Here is a 20,007-nt window from a genome sequence, read left to right as displayed (position 1 = left end):
ACAACAATAACATTTGGACACATTTTAGGGGGTGTTTAGGGTAAGCACTACAATGGAGCTGACAAAATACATTAAGTGACTAGGCTAAGTGTGAATGAGCCCAGGATAGCATGCTGGGGAGGTTAGTGAAGGCAAATATGCACGAAGGACAAAAAAAGCATTAAAAGCTTGTATGCATGAGGACAATGAGGACATTCACAGCATATTACAATCATGGTAATATGGGATGATAAAATTAATACAATACATTAGCAAACATTAATAACATAGAATGCGATGTTAAAGGATAAAACTTACCTTATTATAGTCCTTCTGCAAGACCTGAATGATGGCAGAACAGGTCTCTGGAATAGTGATTCCCAGAGCCTGGGGGGAGATCCCAGTCATGAACTTCAGGTCCTGGAGACTTCTCCCCGTCGCCAAGTACCGTAACATGGTGAGGAGCCTTTGCTTGGGAGAGATGGCTTGCCGCATGCAAGTGTCCTGCTTCGTAATATAAGGGGTCAGCAAAGTCAAGAGATGGTGAAAGACGGGGTCCATCATCCGGAGATAAGTCCTGAAATCATCAGGATTATTCTCCTGGAGCTCCCACAACAAAGGCATATGACATAATTGGTCACAATTAAGCAACCAATTCTTTGTCCAAGAACTCCTCCCCCTGTTCATGAACTGGACTTGCAATAACTCCAGCACCAAGTGCAACAACAGCACAAACTCTACGAGTACGTAACTGAGACATGGCTAATAAACGAACGGCTGCTCAGAACGAACTGACAGAACGCATTGAAAATCAGAAAGGACCTGACAAGAACAAGCCGAAAATCAGAAACGACCAGACAAGAATGCACTGAAAATCAGAAGCGAACTATAAATAGAATGCACTGAAAGACAGAAATGAACTGACAAGCACGCACTGAAGAACAGATACAAACCGACAAGCACAACCTGAAAGGCAGAAACGAACTGAAAAGCATGAGGCTAAAAAAGCGCGAATCGTCTCTCCCGAAACTTCTACTAACACGAGATAAACACAAGATTAGCAGAAGGAGCCCAAAGGGTGGCACACTGGCTATTGAGCTTCCTTTTTATCAGCCATCGTATGTCTTGTATGTCACTACATTCGTAATTGTTGGACAACATTTGTGTGACCATATGCAAGACAAGTTGGAGCCAACACCCTTCGAACAAAAATACACGGTTTTGTTGTCGGAAAGTCCGAACGTGTGTACAGGGCATTACATTTCTTGTTGCATTCTTTGTAAAGTTGGAATGCTGAGAATGACCACTCAGCCTTGTATTTTTTTAAGGCCTTTTCTTTTGCTTTTATATGCATTTTTACGTTGGAGTTGAGCCACCCAGGATTATTTTAAGCTCTTTTAAATGTATTTCCCACTGGAATGCACTGGCCAATACCTTTATTTAGTATGCTCTTAAATCACACCCCTATTTTTCCTCCGTGTTCTTTGATTCCAGGATTTTATCCCATTTAATCTAGCAGAGAGCACAATTTAGGGGGTTAGCTCTTAAAATTCAGTGTGCTTGTATTACCCTTGTGTTTCCTATTTCTGTGATTTATACTGAATTGACCTGTGGTCGCTGTTTCCTAAATTGCCCTGTATTTCCACATCTGTGATCAGGACTGTATTGTTAGTAATTAGTAGGTCTACGAACGCATTTCTTGTTGGTACATTCACCATCTGACCCATGAAATTGTCCTGCAAGACATTTAGGAAATGGCGAACCTTATCAAATGCACAGTTCCTTCCACCCAGTCTATATCTGGATAATTAAAATTCCCCATTATAATGACAGTTCCTATCCTTGCCGCCATTCCAAACTGTGATAGGAGGTGCGCTTCCCCCGCCTTCCTCTGGTTAGGGGGCCTATAGCATAATGCCTAGTATTACTTTCCCCTTAGTTTCCCCTTATAAATCAACTTGAAGATTTTGTCTCAAGAAAACTGGAGTTTAACTTCAAAGTTGCATTATTGTGCATGGTTAATGCCAGTAGGTGTCTGAAGAATAGCAGGGGATGATTCAAACATCATTATCATGTACTATATACACAACAACACAAAAGAAAACTAAATAAAAAAATGCAATTTAATCGAGAGTACTGTACATTACTAGAGTGTATTTCAGTATGTCTAAAAACTTTTCTTTTTGTATTTTCTCATATTGGAGATAATGTAGCTAGCAACTAGGGCACTTCTTCTATTTCCTTCCATAGTAAATAATGGGTGCCTTAAAGCTGGATCATTAACTACATGTCAAATCTTCACAGCTGTGCAAGCTGACTGGAACAAAAACTTTAGTGCATTCTTGTTTGTATTGTATTCATTACGGAAAAGCAAAATGATTGATGGAATTCACCGAAGGTTACCAAATGCAATCTCTAGAGCACAGATTAACATTAAAACTTGCTCACAGGTAAAATCTTTCTATACACATTACATCTAAAGGAACCCAGTTCTTGGTATACATGAATATGTTTGGTGCTGTATTAAACTTTTGTTATTACAATCTGCCAATTATTAAGATAAAAATGCTGATCCATTGTCTACATAAAATTTTTAATTAATTCATTCTTTTTGTTTATATCATTAAATGAATGAATATCCTAAATAGGCTAATGGGGTTATCTTTTGACCAATCTGATACCAAATTTGCATGCATAGCTTGGAATAATAAATAATTGGGCCACAAACCCAGACAGACCAGTTGCTAAGCTATATTTGAGCATCACCTGTAACATAATATGCCATATATGATATAACCAACTCTAAAAGGAGGGTCAGGCGAAGATTTTATAGCAAGATGCATCAAATCTTCATTCCTGCTGCTTTGGAAAATGTTACAGTTTCTCTCTATGTGCAAACTAAATTCACAAAAGTCTGTAGTAAACTACCATACCCACTCTGTCTGTTTCAACTGTGTATCAGAGATTTCCTCACTGATTTAAAGGAGGAGTTCTTAATTACTCTGAAAAGCTAAAACATACTGGACATGAAATATCGCTGCAGGGTCAACAACCCTTGTCCACCTATACATTGCATAATACCCAATCCCATAACAAATAAATAAACAGCACACCTTTTTTGGAGCTGAATAGAAATACCAGTCTTTATAGAAAACAATACAAAGAGGTAATAACAATGTCAGGAAGATCAAGCGAATGGCCGTGCATGAAGATCTCTGCTTGTAGACCAATACACAGAGTCAGGGCTGTGCCTGTGCATGCACATTATTGTTAGTTAGCTATTGGCACCCAATTACCTATTTAAGGCATAACAATTAGGGATGAGCTTCGTGTTCGAGTCGAACCCATGTTCGACTCGAACATCGGCTGTTCGATCGTTCGCCGAATTGCGAACGTTATGGGCCGTTCGCGCTAAATTCGTGTGGCGCGTCACGGCCCATAATTCACTGCGGCATCGCAGTGCATTGCTGGCTGATGATTGGCCAAGCATGCACTATGACCCGCATGCTTGGCCAATCACAGCGCTGTCAGTAGAGAGAGCTGTAATTGGCCAAAGCCAGGGTGGCTTTGGCCAATTATGGCTCAGGGGATTTAGTACACACCCCACACTATATAAGGCCGCCTGCACGGCGGCCCTGTGTAGTGTGTGTTCCGGTGTGCTGAGAGATAGAGAGAGAGAGAGACAGTGTCATTTGATTTGAGTTAGATAGATTAGGCAGAACAGTCAGTCAGTTAGCTGCACTTACAGTGTATTGTGTATATATATATGCATCCCAGGTGTTGCATATATATATATACACTGTATTCAGTTTAGCTAGATCTGTTCCTGTTATCTTCTATCTAGACTATTTACATTTAATGCAGTGCGTCCTGCTCACAGTGTTCAGCTAGATCCGTTCCTGTTAAATTCCTACTGACCGGCAGGCTTGTCTGGTTACAGTATATAAAGCTACCTGAAGAAAATTACAGGTGTTCTATTTGATCCTATTAGTACCACGGTCAGGCAGCTAGACTATTTACATTTAGTACAGTGCGTCCTGCTCACAGTGTTCAGCTAGATCCGTTCCTGTTATCTTCCTACTGACAGGCAGGCTTGTCTGGTTACAGTATATAAAGCTACCTGAAGAAAATTACAGGTGTTCTATTTGATCCTATTAGTACCACGGTCAGGCAGCTAGAATATTTACATTTAGTACAGTGCGTCCTGCTCACAGTGTACAGCTAGATCCGTTCCTGTTATCTTCCTACTGACAGGCAGGCTTGTCTGGTTACAGTATATAAAGCTACCTGAAGAAAATTACAGGTGTTCTATTTGATCCTATTAGTACCACGGTCAGGCAGCTAGACTATTTACATTTAGTACAGTGCGTCCTGCTCACAGTGTACAGCTAGATCCGTTCCTGTTATCTTCCTACTGACAGGCAGGCTTGTCTGGTTACAGTATATAAAGCTACCTGAAGAAAATTACAGGTGTTCTATTTGATCCTATTAGTACCACGGTCAGGCAGCTAGACTATTTACATTTAGTACAGTGCGTCCTGCTCACAGTGTACAGCTAGATCCGTTCCTGTTATCTTCCTAATGACAGGCAGGCTTGTCTGGTTACAGTATATAAAGCTACCTGAAGAAAATTACAGGTGTTCTATTTGATCCTATTAGTACCACGGTCAGGCAGCTAGACTATTTACATTTAGTACAGTGCGTCCTGCTCACAGTGTTCAGCTAGATCCGTTCCTCTTATCTTCCTACTGACAGGCAGGCTTGTCTGGTTACAGTATATAAAGCTACTTGAAGAAAATTACAGGTGTTCTATCCCAGCTTAGTGCAGCTACAGGCCATTAGTATGTCTGGAAGGCCAAGAAGGAGAGGCAGACAGTCACAAGCCAATAAGAGAGGGCAAGCAGGCTCTGTGTCTAGTGCTGGTCGTGGAGACGGTGCATCCTCATCAGCACGTGGCCATGGGACACGCTTGGCCTTTTTTTCGGCAGCTGGCCATGTTGAGCCGCAACATGCGGAAGACTTGGTCGAGTGGATGACCAAGCCGTCCTCATCCTCCTCATCCTCTCTCACCCATGCCCAGGGTGCTTTGTCTGGCAAAGCAGCGGCCTCTTCCCTCAGCTCAATGTCATCAGTGACTCCTTCCCTAGCTCCACCATGTCCTCATGAGGATTCCCTCGAACTGTTTGACCACAGTGTTGGGTACATGCTCCAGGAGGATGCCCAGCGTTTGGAAGGCTCTGATGACGATACTGAGCTCGATGAAGGCAGTAACATGAGCGCGGACAGAGGGGGTGCCCAAGAAGGACAGCAATCTGGCAGTCATGCTCCCCCTGCTGCAGCATACTGCCAGGTTTGCTCCAGTGATGAGGAGGGAGGGGATGATGAGGTCACTGACTCAACGTGGGTGCCTGATAGGAGAGAGGAGGAGGAGGAGGAGGAGGAGGAGGAGGAGGAGGAGGAGGCGGCAGCACATCACCAACGAGGCAGGATGCCCTCCAGGGGCCAGCCTAAGGGCAGCACATTGACTGCATCACACCCCAAAGCTCCACATGTGCAGGGCGCTGCAGTCTCTGCGCGTTATTCAAAAAGTTCTTTGGTGTGGGCCTTTTTTGAGACGAGTGCATCAGATCGCACCGCTGCTATTTGCAACATATGTCTCAAGCGTATCTCGCGTGGCCAAAATATCTCCCGCTTGGGTACCACATGCTTGACCAGACATATGTTGACCTGCCATGCAGTTCGTTGGCAAGCGTATCTAAAAGACCCACACCAAAGAACAAAGAGGATCTCTCCTTGCTCCTCATCAGCTGAGATTTCCAACCCCACTAGACCTTCAGTCCTCTCTGAGACCTGCAGTGAGAGGAATGAAGGTGTAGAATTAGGTGTGTCACAGCCAAGTACTTGTGGGCAATCTGCTTTTGGTACACCGACGTCAGATTGTACCAGGCAAATTTCCCTGCCCCAGCTGCTGCACCGCCGAAAGAAGTTTGCTCCCAGCCATCCACATGCCCAGCGGTTGAATGCTAGCTTGGCAAAATTGCTAGCACTTCAACTGCTGCCTTTTCAGTTGGTAGACTCTGCCCCCTTCCGTGAGTTTGTGGAATGTGCGGTTCCTCAGTGGCAGGTACCCAAACGCCACTTTTTCTCACGGAAGGCGATTCCGGCTCTCTACCGGCATGTGGAAGGCAATGTCCATGCCTCGCTGGACAGGGCGGTCAGCGGTAAGGTGCATATTACCGCTGACTCATGGTCCAGCAGGCATGGACAGGGACGTTACCTAAGTTTCACGGCGCATTGGGTGACTCTGCTGGCAGCTGGGAAGGATGCAGGACAAGGTGCAGTAGTGTTGGAGGTTGTTCCGCCACCACGCCTCCAAAATGCTGATTGTGACACACCTCTCTCCTCCACCCCCTCCTCTTCTTCTTCCTCCATGGCCTCTTCCTCGGAACCAGCGGTGCTCCGTAGGCGTTCAAGGGGCTACGCAAGTACGCAGGCCAAAAGATGCCATGCGGTGCTTGAGCTGGTGTGCTTGGGGGACAGGAGCCACACTGGGGCAGAGGTTCTGTCAGCTCTGCAGGGGCAGGTTCAGAGGTGGTTGACGCCACGCCAACTTAAGGCAGGAATGGTGGTTTGCGACAATGGCACCAACCTCCTCTCTGCCCTCCGACAGGGACAAATGACCCATGTGCCCTGTTTGGCTCACGTCCTTAACTTGGTGGTGCAGCGGTTCTTGGGCAGGTACCCGGGCTTACAGGATGTCCTGAGGCAGGCCAGGAAAGTCTGTGTGCATTTCCGCCGGTCATATAATGCCAGTGCTCGGCTGACGGACCTCCAAAAGGAGTTTAACCTGCCCAAGAACCGCCTAATCTGTGACATGCCCACCAGGTGGAACTCAACGTTGGCCATGCTGCAGCGGCTGCACACGCAGCAGAGGGCCATAAATGAGTACCTGTGCGACTATGGCACCAGGACAGGGTCAGGGGAGCTTGGTTTTTTTTCCCCACGCCAGTGGGCCATGATCAGGGATGCATGCACTGTCCTGTCACCATTCGAGGAGGCCACGAGGATGGTGAGCAGTGACAGTGCATGCATCAGTGACACTGTCCCCCTTGTCCACCTGTTGGAGCACACGCTGCGTGGAATAATGGACAGGGCACTTGAGGCAGAACAGAGGCAGGAAGAGGAGGACTTCCTTAGCTCTCAAGGCCCCCTTTATCCAGACAGTGTTCCTGCGTGCCCGCCGATCACACAGGAAGAGGACGAGGAGGAAGAGGAGGAGGAGGAAGATTGTGTCAGTATGGAGGTGGAGCCTGGCACTCAGCATCAGCAGCAGTCTTTAAGGGATCAGTCCCAAGAAACACATGGACTTGTACGTGGCTGGGAGGAGGTGGCTGCGGACCATGTCGTTCTTAGTGACCCAGAGGACTCCGGACCGAATGCCTCAGCAAACCTACGCTGCATGGCCTCCCTGATCCTGCAAAGCCTGCGTAAGGATCCTCGTATTCGTGGTATCAAGGAGAAGGACCAATACTGGCTGGCAACCCTCCTTGATCCACGTTACAAGGGTAAGGTTGCGGACCTTATCTTGCCATCGCAGAGGGAGCAGAGGATGAAACATCTTCGGGAGGCCTTGCAGAAAGGTCTGTGCAACGCGTTCCCAGAGACTGGGAGGTTACAAACTCCTGTTTCTGGACAACGTGTTGCTGAGGCTTCGGTCAGTCAAAGAAGGAGCGGTGGAGAAGGTGGCCGTCTGACCGATGCGTTCAGACAATTTTTTGGTCCGCAGCCCCAAGGTATGATCGGTTCCAGCAACCATCGCCAGCGTCTGTTTTACATGGTGCAGGAATACCTAGGGGCAAGATCAGACTTGGACACCTTTCCCACCGAAAATCCTCTGGGTTACTGGGTCTTGAGGATGGATCACTGGCCAGAGCTTGCACAGTATGCAATTGAGCTACTGGCCTGTCCTGCATCCAGCGTTCTTTCGGAACGCACATTCAGTGCTGCTGGAGGCGTGGTAACCGATCACAGGGTGCGTCTGTCCACCGACTCGGTCGATCGGCTGACCTTCATAAAAATGAATGAGTCTTGGATCACCACCAGCTACCAAGCACCTGATGCTGATGTAACCGAATAATTTTTTTTGAAATCTCAGATCCCTTCAAAGACTGCCTATGCTGATGCTGAGTGACTATCCCTGAGTAATTATCCTCTTCCTCCTCAATCATCACGCTGATAGCTTGTTGCAGTGTTGTGGCACCAGCACCAGTGCCTAAGGCCCAATTTTTCTGCCCCTGTCTAACAGGGGCGTGTAATTACAATTTTTGATGCAATACTTTGCAGCAGGGCTCGTTCCTGCGTTCCAACTAGAGTGTCTGTGAGGGGTTGCAGTGTTGTGGCACCAGCACCAGTGCCTAAGGCCCAATTTTTCTGCCCCTGTCTAACAGGGGCGTGTAATTACAATTTTTGAAGCAATAATTTGCAGCAGGGCTCGTTCCTGCGTTCCAACTAGAGTGTCTGTGAGGGGTTGCAGTGTTGTGGCACCAGCACCAGTGCCTAAGGCCCAATTTTTCTGCCCCTGTCTAACAGGGGCGTGTAATTACAATTTTTGAAGCAATAATTTGCAGCAGGGCTCGTTCCTGCGTTCCAACTAGAGTGTCTGTGAGGGGTTGCAGTGTTGTGGCACCAGCACCAGTGCCTAAGGCCTAATTTTTCAGCTCCTGTTCAACAGGGGCATGTAATTACAATTCTTGATCTAATATTTCACAGCAGGGCCCTGTGAGGGCTTACAGTGTTGTGGCCACAGCAACACCTAAGGCCCAAATTTCTGCTGAGTATATAGGGCAGGACCCTACTTTCAAACATCTAACTTACAAACGACTCCTACTTGCAAACGGAAGGAGACAACAGGAAGTGAGATGAAATCTACCCCTAGGAAGGGAAATTCTCTCCTGTAAGAGTTAATATGGGAAAACAATTTCTCCTTTCCACTGATGCTTTCCAATCCTTGTTCCACAAAAAAACCCAAATTTTCAAAAAACATTTTTCATTGGGACAAAAAAGTGATGTGAAATCTTCTGAAGAGGAGGAAAGACAGCAAAACAAATGTCACAGGGGTGATAACCCTTCCCTATGTTTTCCAAAAAGCTTAGAAAAGATTTTTTGGCTGGAGCTAAACACGTTAAAAATGTTCAAAATTACAAACAGATTCTACTTAACAACAAACCTACAGTCCCTGTCTTGTTTGCACCGCCTGTATACTGCTGTTCAGAGTATATAGGGCCTGGTGGCCCCACACCTTTCCTTATTTTAATTTGGGTGCGGGGTTCCCCTTAATATCCATACAAGACCCAAAGGGACTGGTAATGGACTGGGGGGTACCCATGCCGTTTGTCTCACTGATTTTCATCCATATTGCCATGACCCGACATGACATTAAACCCGCAAGCAGTTTTAAATGAGATTTTTTCCTTTAAAAATGACATTTGGTGCAGGGACTGTTCTAAACATGGGAAACACGCGTCACTTTACAGGCATACTATAGACACCCCCCAGGTACGATATTTAAAGGAATATTTCACTTTTTTTTTTTACTTTAAGCATCATTAAAATCACTGCTCCCGAAAAAACGGCCGTTTTTAAAAGTTTTTTTTGCATTGATACATGTCCCCTGGGGTAGGACCCGGGTCCCCAAACCCTTTTTAGGACAATACCATGCAAATTAGCCTTTAAAATGAGCACTTTTGATTTCGAACGTTCGAGTCCCATAGACGTCAATGGGGTTCTAACGTTCGTGCGAACTTTCGGTCCGTTCGCGGGTTCTGGTGCGAACCGAACCGGGGGGTGTTCGGCTCATCCCTAATAACAATACTAAAGGAACTGCCTAAGTCAGGGATCCTCAAACTACGGCCCTCCAGCTGTTGCAGAACTACACGTCCCATGAGGCATTGTAAAACTCTGACATTCACAGACATGACTAGGCATGATGGGAATTGTAGTTCCTGAACAACTGGAGGGCCGTAGTTTGAAGACCCCTGGCCTAAGTGGTCATCAGCTTCAGTGACCAGACCTGTATCCTGATCATTATATGCTTTAACGCAACTTGTCTCTGCTTGACTCGTTGGATTGTGCTCTCACCCTGTCCTCTGCCTGCTGTTTTTATTGCCCAGTGTGTTTGTAAGTGTTTACACCCCGGGGTATTAAGGGATTAACTGGTTTAGCTACTAGGCATGCTGATGAAGGTCTTTCCTCTCTGAAATGCATTCCCCAAGATTTCCTGTGACTTGAGACAAGCAGAAAGGAGAAAGAGCGATGGTCCCCTGTGTGTAAGTGTCTCCTTCAGTTCAGTCTTTCGGTTACCCTCTGTGCAACAGTAGTGGCCTGACATCCAGCAGCAGCAGCACAGGCTTTGGATCAAACATTTCTCTCAGTGATCTAGGACACACTCTGCTCACTAAAGACTGCTTCTCCTCTGATGCTTGTGATTGCAATACCTACTGTGATTGCTTTTATGTGTGCCTAATTCATTAAAGTGTTATTACACTATAAGGCTGCTTCTTGTTTATGTTTTGTACCTCTTCTGCTCATCTGATATCAACCCAGCCTGGCTTGTAACCCTGCTCCTGCCTTCCAAATCGGTACCTCATCTAACCAGTTGTTGCTGACTGGTTTGCTTTGAATATGGCTCCTGTATCCTGTATATGTGCCATTCTACACAAGTTCCAGTCCTGCATCCACAGCATTTCAGCAGTATCCAGACTGTCATCTGGCCACCCATGGTATCAGGACCTACCACAGGTACTCATGCCAATCCTTGTCCTGCTACACCCTGTTAGCAAGTCCAGATGATACAGGGCAGAAGGTGTAAAAAAAAACCCCTCATCAGCTCAGACTCTACCAGGTATGTGACAAACAACCATAAACATAATCTTTAAAGACATATTAGCAAGCAAAAAAAGCCACATTCCTGTAGATTAACCCCAATTTAGAAACAAGACACAGTGCTTGAGATAAGGTCCCTAACCCTTATCCAGCCTAATTAGGAGGACTGCCTTTAATTAATTAATACATACTACAGTAGTAATACAGTACCACAGTACAGTAATAAAAATGAAGGGGAAAGTGATACAAAAGGTTGTAATGGTTTTGATGAATTGGAGAACGTTATAGTTCAGTTTTTTTCAGGTAGAGACCTGTTACATTTTTTTTTGTCTACTCAAAATATTTGAATAGAATTTTATTTATTCTTAAAGTAAGAGTCAGACAAAAAAAGAAAATTCTTTACTTTTGGTAAAATATAGTAATTAGTTCAACAAAATGAATCATGGAGATTAGGACTTTGAAATCCCTAGTCCATTTTGCTGAGTGGATTAGTTAATGATGTGCTTTTAGCTTATTTTTAAGATGGTTTACTGCTAAAAACTCACTTGCATGTAAATATGTTCAGTTTGCTATCATGTCATCTTTTTAAATAGTTCATTATTTCAGAATTACATATTAAATTACAATATTCAGCAGCTCCCGGTACTGAATAACTTCCTTACTTTCATTTCACAAATTAATTGGCAATTCTTGAAGTGGCCAAAATCCAACAAATAAAGAAAATGAACTTGCAAATAATTTTGCTCCTCACTAAATTAGGCAGCTCCCAATTACTTGGTGGGAAGCAGAGAATAGTATGACAGCATATTTAACTAGTTCTTATGATAAGTTTAGATGGGCATAAATTGATTTTCTTTAAACAGCAACTCTAGGCAACTATCCAAATTCATTAGTGGCCTGCTAATGTTAAGCAGAAGTGGGCAGTGTGCTAAAGAACTGTTACAATTTACCTTTAGGCTGAACTCCAGGCAGGTATGAAAACACTAATTAGACTAAATAAAACTAAGCTAAATGCCACAAACACTTACCTGAATCTGTAATCGTGTTCTGTGACAATCCCTTAAGCTGGCCATAGATGGTTCTAATCATGCTGAACTGGCTGAGATTTAAACCATGTATAGGCAGGCTGAATGTACCTAAGTTGATTGATCGATCAACTTAGGTACAACCAGCCTGCATGATTTTTCATGTGATTATTGCAAGTAGCTTATAGTCGCTAGGAATAATCACTATGTTCTCCTGGCGGGGGGGGGGGGGGGCGTGGTATGCCATCCTGGGGGTGCTTCCCCTGTCAACACTGTCTGTGTTGATGGGGGAATCAAGCAAGTTTCTTTCCTGCAATGCATGGTTGCAAGAAAGATTTGCTTCATCTATGGCTGGCCTTATGCCGCGTACACACGAGCGGACTTTCTATCCTACTTGGTCCGGCACACTTTCCGACGGACTTTGTCCGCCAGGTGCGCCGGACTTTAAAACGGACGGACTTGCCCACACACGCCGGGACTTTCCGGCGGGCTAAGTCCGCCCGTCTTTCCGACGGACTTTCGCCGGAGTTCCGGCGGACTTTCAGAATGAACGGACTTGCCCACACACGGACAAGTCCGTTCATTTTGAACGTGACTCAGGTGCGACGGGACTAGAGAAGGATGTCAATCTTGCCGCTTTTATCGGCGAGATTGACACCTTGCTAGCCCCGTCGCGGGGCATACCAGGCCCTTAGGTCTGGTATGGATTATAAAGGGGAACCCCGCTACGCCGAAAAAACGGCGTGGGGTCCCCCTAAAATCCATACCAGACCCCGATCCGAGCACGCAGCCTGGCCGGTCAGGAAAGGGGGTGGGGACGAGCGAGCGCCCCCCCCTCCTGAACCGTACCAGGCCGCATGCCCTCAACATGGGGGGTGGGTGCTTTGGGGGAGGGGGGCGCCCTGCGCCCCCCCCCCAAAGCACCTTGTCCCCATGTTGATGAGGACAAGGGCCTCTTCCCGACAACCCTGGCCGTTGGTTGTCGGGGTCTGCGGGCGGGGGCTTATCGGAATCTGGGAGCCCCCTTTAATAAGGGGGCCCCCAGATCCCGGCCCCCCACCCTATGTAAATGAGTATGGGGTACATGGTACCCCTACCCATTTACCTAGGAAAAAAGTGTAAGTAATAAAACACACTACACAGGTTTTTAAAATATTTTATTAAACAGCTCCGGGGGGGGGATCTTCCTCCGGCTTCGGGGGTCTTCTTCCGGCTTCGGGGGTCCCTCCGCTTCATCTTCTCCCGGCGTCCGGTTGGTTCTTCTCCGCTCTCCGGCCTCTTCTCCCGGGGTCGACCACGCCCCCTAAAACGTCACAGTCCCAGCATGCCCAAGGACTGTGACATCATATGGGGGCGGGGTCTCCGCCTATATAAGTCACAACGCAGCCCTCAGAGACCAGTCCAGCCGGAGAGAGCGTCGTGTCAACATCTGGGGGAAGAGAAGAGAAGAGAAGCCAAGAAGCCAAGAAGCCCAGAAGCCCAGAAGTCCGGACCTCCGCTCGCAATAGAGCTACATGAAGAGAGCGGAGGGGCCGGCCGAAGACCTGCGACACCGGGAGAAGAGGCCGGAGAGCGGAGAAGAACCAACCGGACGCCGGGAGAAGATGAAGCGGAGGGACCCCCGAAGCCGGAAGAAGACCCCCGAAGCCGGAGGAAGATCCCCCCCCCGGAGCTGTTTAATAAAATATTTTAAAAACCTGTGTAGTGTGTTTTATTACTTACACTTTTTTCCTAGGTAAATGGGTAGGGGTACCATGTACCCCATACTCATTTACATAGGGTGGGGGGCCGGGATCTGGGGGCCCCCTTATTAAAGGGGGCTCCCAGATTCCGATAAGCCCCCGCCCGCAGACCCCGACAACCAACGGCCAGGGTTGTCGGGAAGAGGCCCTTGTCCTCATCAACATGGGGACAAGGTGCTTTGGGGGGGGGGGGCGCAGGGCGCCCCCCTCCCCCAAAGCACCCACCCCCCATGTTGAGGGCATGCGGCCTGGTACGGTTCAGGAGGGGGGGGGGCGCTCGCTCGTCCCCACCCCCTTTCCTGACCGGCCAGGCTGTGTGCTCGGATCGGGGTCTGGTATGGATTTTAGGGGGACCCCACGCCGTTTTTTCGGCGTAGCGGGGTTCCCCTTTATAATCCATACCAGACCTAAGGGCCTGGTATGCCCCGCGCTCGCTGCAATAGGAAGATTTGTTTTTCCTATTGCAGCGAGCGCGAGATGCAATACCATCCCCTCGTGTCGTATTTGGTCTGTCGGACCAGCCTACACACGAGCGGGCTTTCCGTCGGACCAGCACACACACGAGCGGACTTTCCGCCCGAAACTGAGTCCGACGGAAAGATTTCAAACATGTTTAAAATCTAGGTCCGGCGGGCTTTTGGGAAGAAGTCCGCCGGAAAAGTCCGCCGCCGCCCACACACGGGCGGATTGTCCGGCACACTCTGGTCCGCCGGACCAAGTATGCCGGAAAGTCCGACCGTGTGTACGCGGCATTAGTCTTTTCTCTTTCTAACTGCAGAGTGTGAGGGTCATTCTTTGTGTGCCAATGTTGCTGTCTGATGATGACATCATTGACTGGCTGATATTGGTTCAGATATAGGTGAGGATATAAGGAAACCCTTCAGTGAGCTAAAGAAACAAATCAGACCTCATGGGGAACAGGCTTAGATGCCTTTGAAACCTGAAAGGTAAAACGTTTTACAATAAGATTTTTTTATTTGCTTATTTATTCTTCAGTTTGACCAGCACATATGATAAATTAGTTTAGCATCCAAAGGACCCCAAAAAATAGTTTATATTGTGGGTGAAAGATCACTTACCTTTGGGGGCTTTTGGGTAACACCTCTCAAAGCACCCTCTAAAGCTGGCTGGTATGCTGGCATGAAGATGGCAGGGGCACATGCTCACTATTTATTTGCCTTGGGGATACCTGCCAGTGTGCTTGGTGGACTGGGGTAGATTTATATGGTTTGGTAATGCACATTAAATTAAAAGTGCTAAACTGGTGTTAAAGCACATATTCAGGACTCTCTAAATGTAAGTAATGTACTTTCCATCTCAACCTAGCAAATGTTATTTTCCAATGTGTTCAGTGAATGTCAGGTGAATTTAAAAATTAACACATTTCTAGATAGAATGGATATTAGATTAGGCACCTATTCCCACACAAGAAGAAAATTTGATAAAAGTCAGGGAATATATTTTTAAAATGGCAAATGTTTAGAAAATGAACATGGCAATTTGCTTTATGAATAAGGTATATGCCCAGTCATATTTTGGAAGAATGTTGGGCAAACATATGGTGAATCTCCTTATGAGTCTTTTATAAGTGTACCCTTTAGTGTGGAAGCAGAAGGATAACTAGAATAGAACTAGGGATAAGCTAAACCACTCTTGGTTCGAGCAGGGTTCAGCAAAATTCAGATGCTGACCTTGAACCCTAAACCAATGGGAGTCCATCTGTCAAATTAAAAATGCCCATTGTCTGAGCTAATAGGGAAAGGGTTGTCAAAAAACAGCATGGGGGGTCAGGCATTAGAGAACATATAACGGTGCTGCTCATCGAATTATAGCTCCTTGAGCTTTCATCAGCTATACAAGGTAAGGGTGGAGATAGTGGTGACATAACTGACCAAAAATAAATGAAGCCTTTACAACTGCTTTCATCTAAAAGTTAAGGGTATGGTTTGGGTCGGGCACAAGTTTTAGGTGAACCCAACCAATTGGCAGTGTGTCGACATGGCAAACTAATGCATGATTTTGCCACCATAGCAAGAAACTACCAATAATGCACTTCTTGGCCTTTAAACTTAGGTCAAGTGGATTATAAAGGCCACTAATAGAGTCCTTGTTATGTGCCAGCCCCCTCACTATAAAAGGCTAGGTCCCTAGCCATCTTTTGTGATCATGTGTTAGAGTAGATAAGGAGAGCTGAGTCTGTGATTATAGATATATATATATATATATATATATATATATATATATATATATATATATATATATATATATATATATATATATATATATAGAGTTAGCTATACAGTGTTTTATTGTGCTACATTACTGGGAATTGCAGTGTTGTGGGCTCCATATTACTTTGTGTCTCCCTGTGTCCACATTTTTTACTGACCTTGATGCTACAGAGATTTCCTATTATGTTTTGCCCCAGTAAAATGATCAGTGGTGCTACATAGATTTCCCTTTATGTCATGTCCATAGGTGTGTACCCCAAAGCTCAAACACATATGCGTGTGCATGTGTATATATGTGTAAGGGCTTACCTAGGCTGGAGGCCATGGCGCAGAGATGTACGCTCACCTTTGCAAATACACACAGCCCACAGTAACAAAGAGATAAGCTACCTGGGCTGTGAATCTGTGCACGGGGGCTTGACAGGAATAGCCAAGGGATAGTCGAGGTAAAGCCGTAGTCAGGGATTCCAGAAGATGATAAGCAGAGCCAGGATCATAAGGCCGGAGTCAGTCTTGGAACGCTGTAACTAGAACACAGGAATACTGGAACACAGGAATATTGGAACCTTAGGCAAAACAGGAAACAGCAACTGTTTGATATTAAAGTAACACGGCCCACCTCTACTTTACCTACCAACACTGTGCCTCAAAGAAAATGTTTAGCAAAATAAAAAATAAAATAAAGGATGAAATGTAAAGCTGCCACTTTAAGGGTTAGAAAATGTAGGTAGTGTTTTCCTGTAATGTGACTATAAAAATAATATACATAAGAACTAATGAAAACTACAGTGAAAAAACAGTGGCGCTATCCTAAAACAAAATTGTAACTTTAAACAACACAAATTGTGTATATACTCAAATCAACAATTAAAGAGGTTGTATAGTCTATTTGTTAACTTTTACCTACAGGTAAGCCTATAATAAGGCTTACCTGTAGGTAAAAAAAATATCTCCTAAACCTGTATGGTTTAGGAGATATTCCCCTTGCTATGAGCCGCTGACTGCAGCGGCGCATGCACACAGGGGATTCTCGGCTGAAGGCCCGGCAGCTGCCGGACCTTGCCGGGGAAGAAATCTCCCGCGCGCATGCGCGGGAGTGACGACATCGCGGTTTCAGCCACTCACAGCGCTGGAGCCGCGATACCCGGAAGACACGCCGAGGCAACATGACAGCTCCCTCAGCATGGACCAGGTAAGATACGCCTCGTTCTAAGGTAAGTATTTCATAATGAGCTAGTATGTGGTGCATACTAGCTCATTATGCCTTTTGCCTTACAGGGGTAAAAAAAAAAAAAAATGTCAGCGGGTGTACAACCGCTTTAAAACACCATGTGACAAGTGAATTAAATGAGTGAATGAATCTAAAAAAGTCCACAACTAAATATACACAAAAAGTCCTTTTAATGGTAGTGTCTTCTTAATATCTTCCACCACACCCGAGTGCTGAGTGATCCCACTCCCTTAAGAAATGCACTCTCCGACTCCAAATGCCTACACTTGCATGTAAGGCTAAAGCGCTTGTATAACCATACAGAAAGGGTTAAATCAGCAAACCAAAAATCCAATAGTGTGTGCAGAAATCGTTCCACATGTAAATGAAAATAGTGCTCCAGTAGTGTAAAACAGTATAACCAGTTTATTGTAAACACTCACACTCCTCAATTATTAAACTCACATTTTGCAAATCCAAAATAAGCAGAAACAGCTTCAAAGCACAACACGCTAAACACTTGGATCACACCGTAAAAAGGCTGCGGTCACGGCAGACCCGAGGTATACAGGCGTCAGATGTCAGATCTCACCCACTCCTTGATGCCTGGCCGCTCTAACAAATAACACCTTCCTCGTTTGGCTGAAAAGCATCACACATCACTTTTCGTATGGTTATACAAGCGCTTTAGCCTTACATGTGAGTGTAGGCATTTGGAGTCAGTGAGTGCATTTCTTAAGGGAGTGGGATAACTCAGTAACCTGCCTCAGCTGATCCAGGAGTGACAGGTACAAATAGAGTATCGCCCACAGTACTTAATGCTAAACTAGGCATGGCTGAAAATCAGGCTGAAAGGAACTGAAGTGTGGTGCAGAGGCAAAGTAATAGGAGCACTAAACAGGCAGTCAAAGGTTCAATACCTCTTTGAGCCACTTGGGGCATGACCACGCCTGGCCCTCCCCTTAGGAATGCCCTCAGAGCATGGAACAGCCTATTTCCTTTGGGCTTTCTTTGTTTTAGAAGTTCCAGCTGGGGAGACTTTCATCGCTTGTAAGGCTCTTTCAAAAATCTTCAGGTCTTGTTTACGGACTATGGTGCCATTCGAGGCATACGTACAGTCAGGAGGTAGCGGGGACACAAGCACAGGAACTTCAAGTGGGGACACCAGCACAGGAACTTCAAGCGGGGACACAGGCACAGGAACTTCAAGCGGGGACACAGGCACAGGAACTTCAAGTAGGGACACAGGCACAGGAACTTCAAGTGGGCACACAGGCACAGGAACTTCAAGCAGGCACACAGGCACAGGAACTTCAAGCGGGGACACAGGCACAGGAACTTCAAGCGGGGACACAGGCACAGGAACTTCAAGCGGGAACACCGGCACAGGAACATCAAGCGGGGACACCGGCACAGGAACTTCAAGCGGGGACACCGGCACAGGAACTTCAAGTGGGGACACCGGCACAGGAACTTCAAGCAGGGATACCGGCACAGGAACTTCAAGCTGGAACATGGGCACAGGGACATCAGACTGGGCAGCAGGTACTGGAACATCAGACTGGGTAGTAGGCACTGGGACTTCAGACTGGGGCACAGGAACTTCAAACTGGATAGCAGGCAAAGATTCAGGGGTGGCAGGAAGGATCCTAGTAGTACCCACTTGCTGAAACTTTGGCAGAGGTGGACAAGTTGGGCAGAGAGAGATAAGGTGACCTCTTACTCCACAATAGAAACAGAGTCCACAGCCTTTCCTCCGCTCTCTCTCTCCCTTAGACAGCTTGGACCGGATGGACCCAATCTCCATGGGTTCCACATCATCCAAGGTAGGAGTGGGTAAAACCTCAGGAGCGTCTAGGCTTAGAGGGGTTATGGCTTCATAACTTGGCACAGACTGGGATGGCTTGGAGTCATATCTGTACAGGGTATACCTGTCCCTGGGTACCCGTAGGCCACGTGAACTAGGAGCAGACTTGGGAACACTGGTTTTCTTAGAAACTGTAATATAAGAGTCCAGAGCAAACATGAAAGCTTTCCAGCTTTGCCTAGTTCTACATAAAATACTAATGCCATTCTCTGGATCTTGTTGCAATTAGTACCTGTCACTGGTTCAGCTGAGGCAGTTTATCCAATCAGCTGGGTATAAAACACTGCCTCACTCTAAGGGCTTGGTCAGTTCATTATGTAAGGGCTTACCTAGGTTGGAGTCTATGGCGCAGAGATGTATGCTCACCCTTGCAAATACACACAGCCCACCTTAACAAAGAGATAAGCTACCTGGGCTGTGAATCTGTGCACGGGGGCTTGACAGGAATAGCCAAGGGATAGTCACGGTAAAGCCGTAGTCAGGGATTCCAGAAGTCAGAATAAACGATAAGCAGAACCAGGGTCAGAAGCCGGAGTCAGTCTTGGAACGCTGTAACTAGAACACAGGAATAGTGGAACACGGGAATATTGGAACATAGAAATACTGGAACCTTAGGCAAAACAGGAAACAGGAGTACAGGAACACTTGGCAAACATGAGAAAATGAACTGACCAAGCCCTCAGAGTAAGACAGGTTTTTGTTTTTTTTTGTTTTTTTTTACAATTTTTTTATTGAAGAAAATATAGCATTGACAGGAAATCATAACAAACATTACAACTCATACAATTGATATGCTTAGCAGTATAATTTCCCATTATGGCAGGGGTCTTCAAACAACGGCCCTCCAGTTGTTCAGGAACTACAATTCCCATCATGCCTAGTCATGTCTGTGAATGTCAGAGTTTTACAATGACTCATGGGATGTGTAGTTCCGCAACAGCTAGAGGGCCGTAGTTTGAGTATCCCTGCATTATGATATTGTAAAGCAACATCTGTATGTCTCCCTAGCTTTAGGAAGATCAGCATTGTAGGAGTCCTTAATCACTGAATGAACGTAACAAACTGAATGATG

Source organism: Aquarana catesbeiana, linkage group LG04 (assembly GCF_042186555.1).
Source record: "Aquarana catesbeiana isolate 2022-GZ linkage group LG04, ASM4218655v1, whole genome shotgun sequence".
NCBI lineage: Eukaryota > Metazoa > Chordata > Amphibia > Anura > Ranidae > Aquarana > Aquarana catesbeiana.
This window is presented reverse-complemented; position numbering follows the sequence as displayed.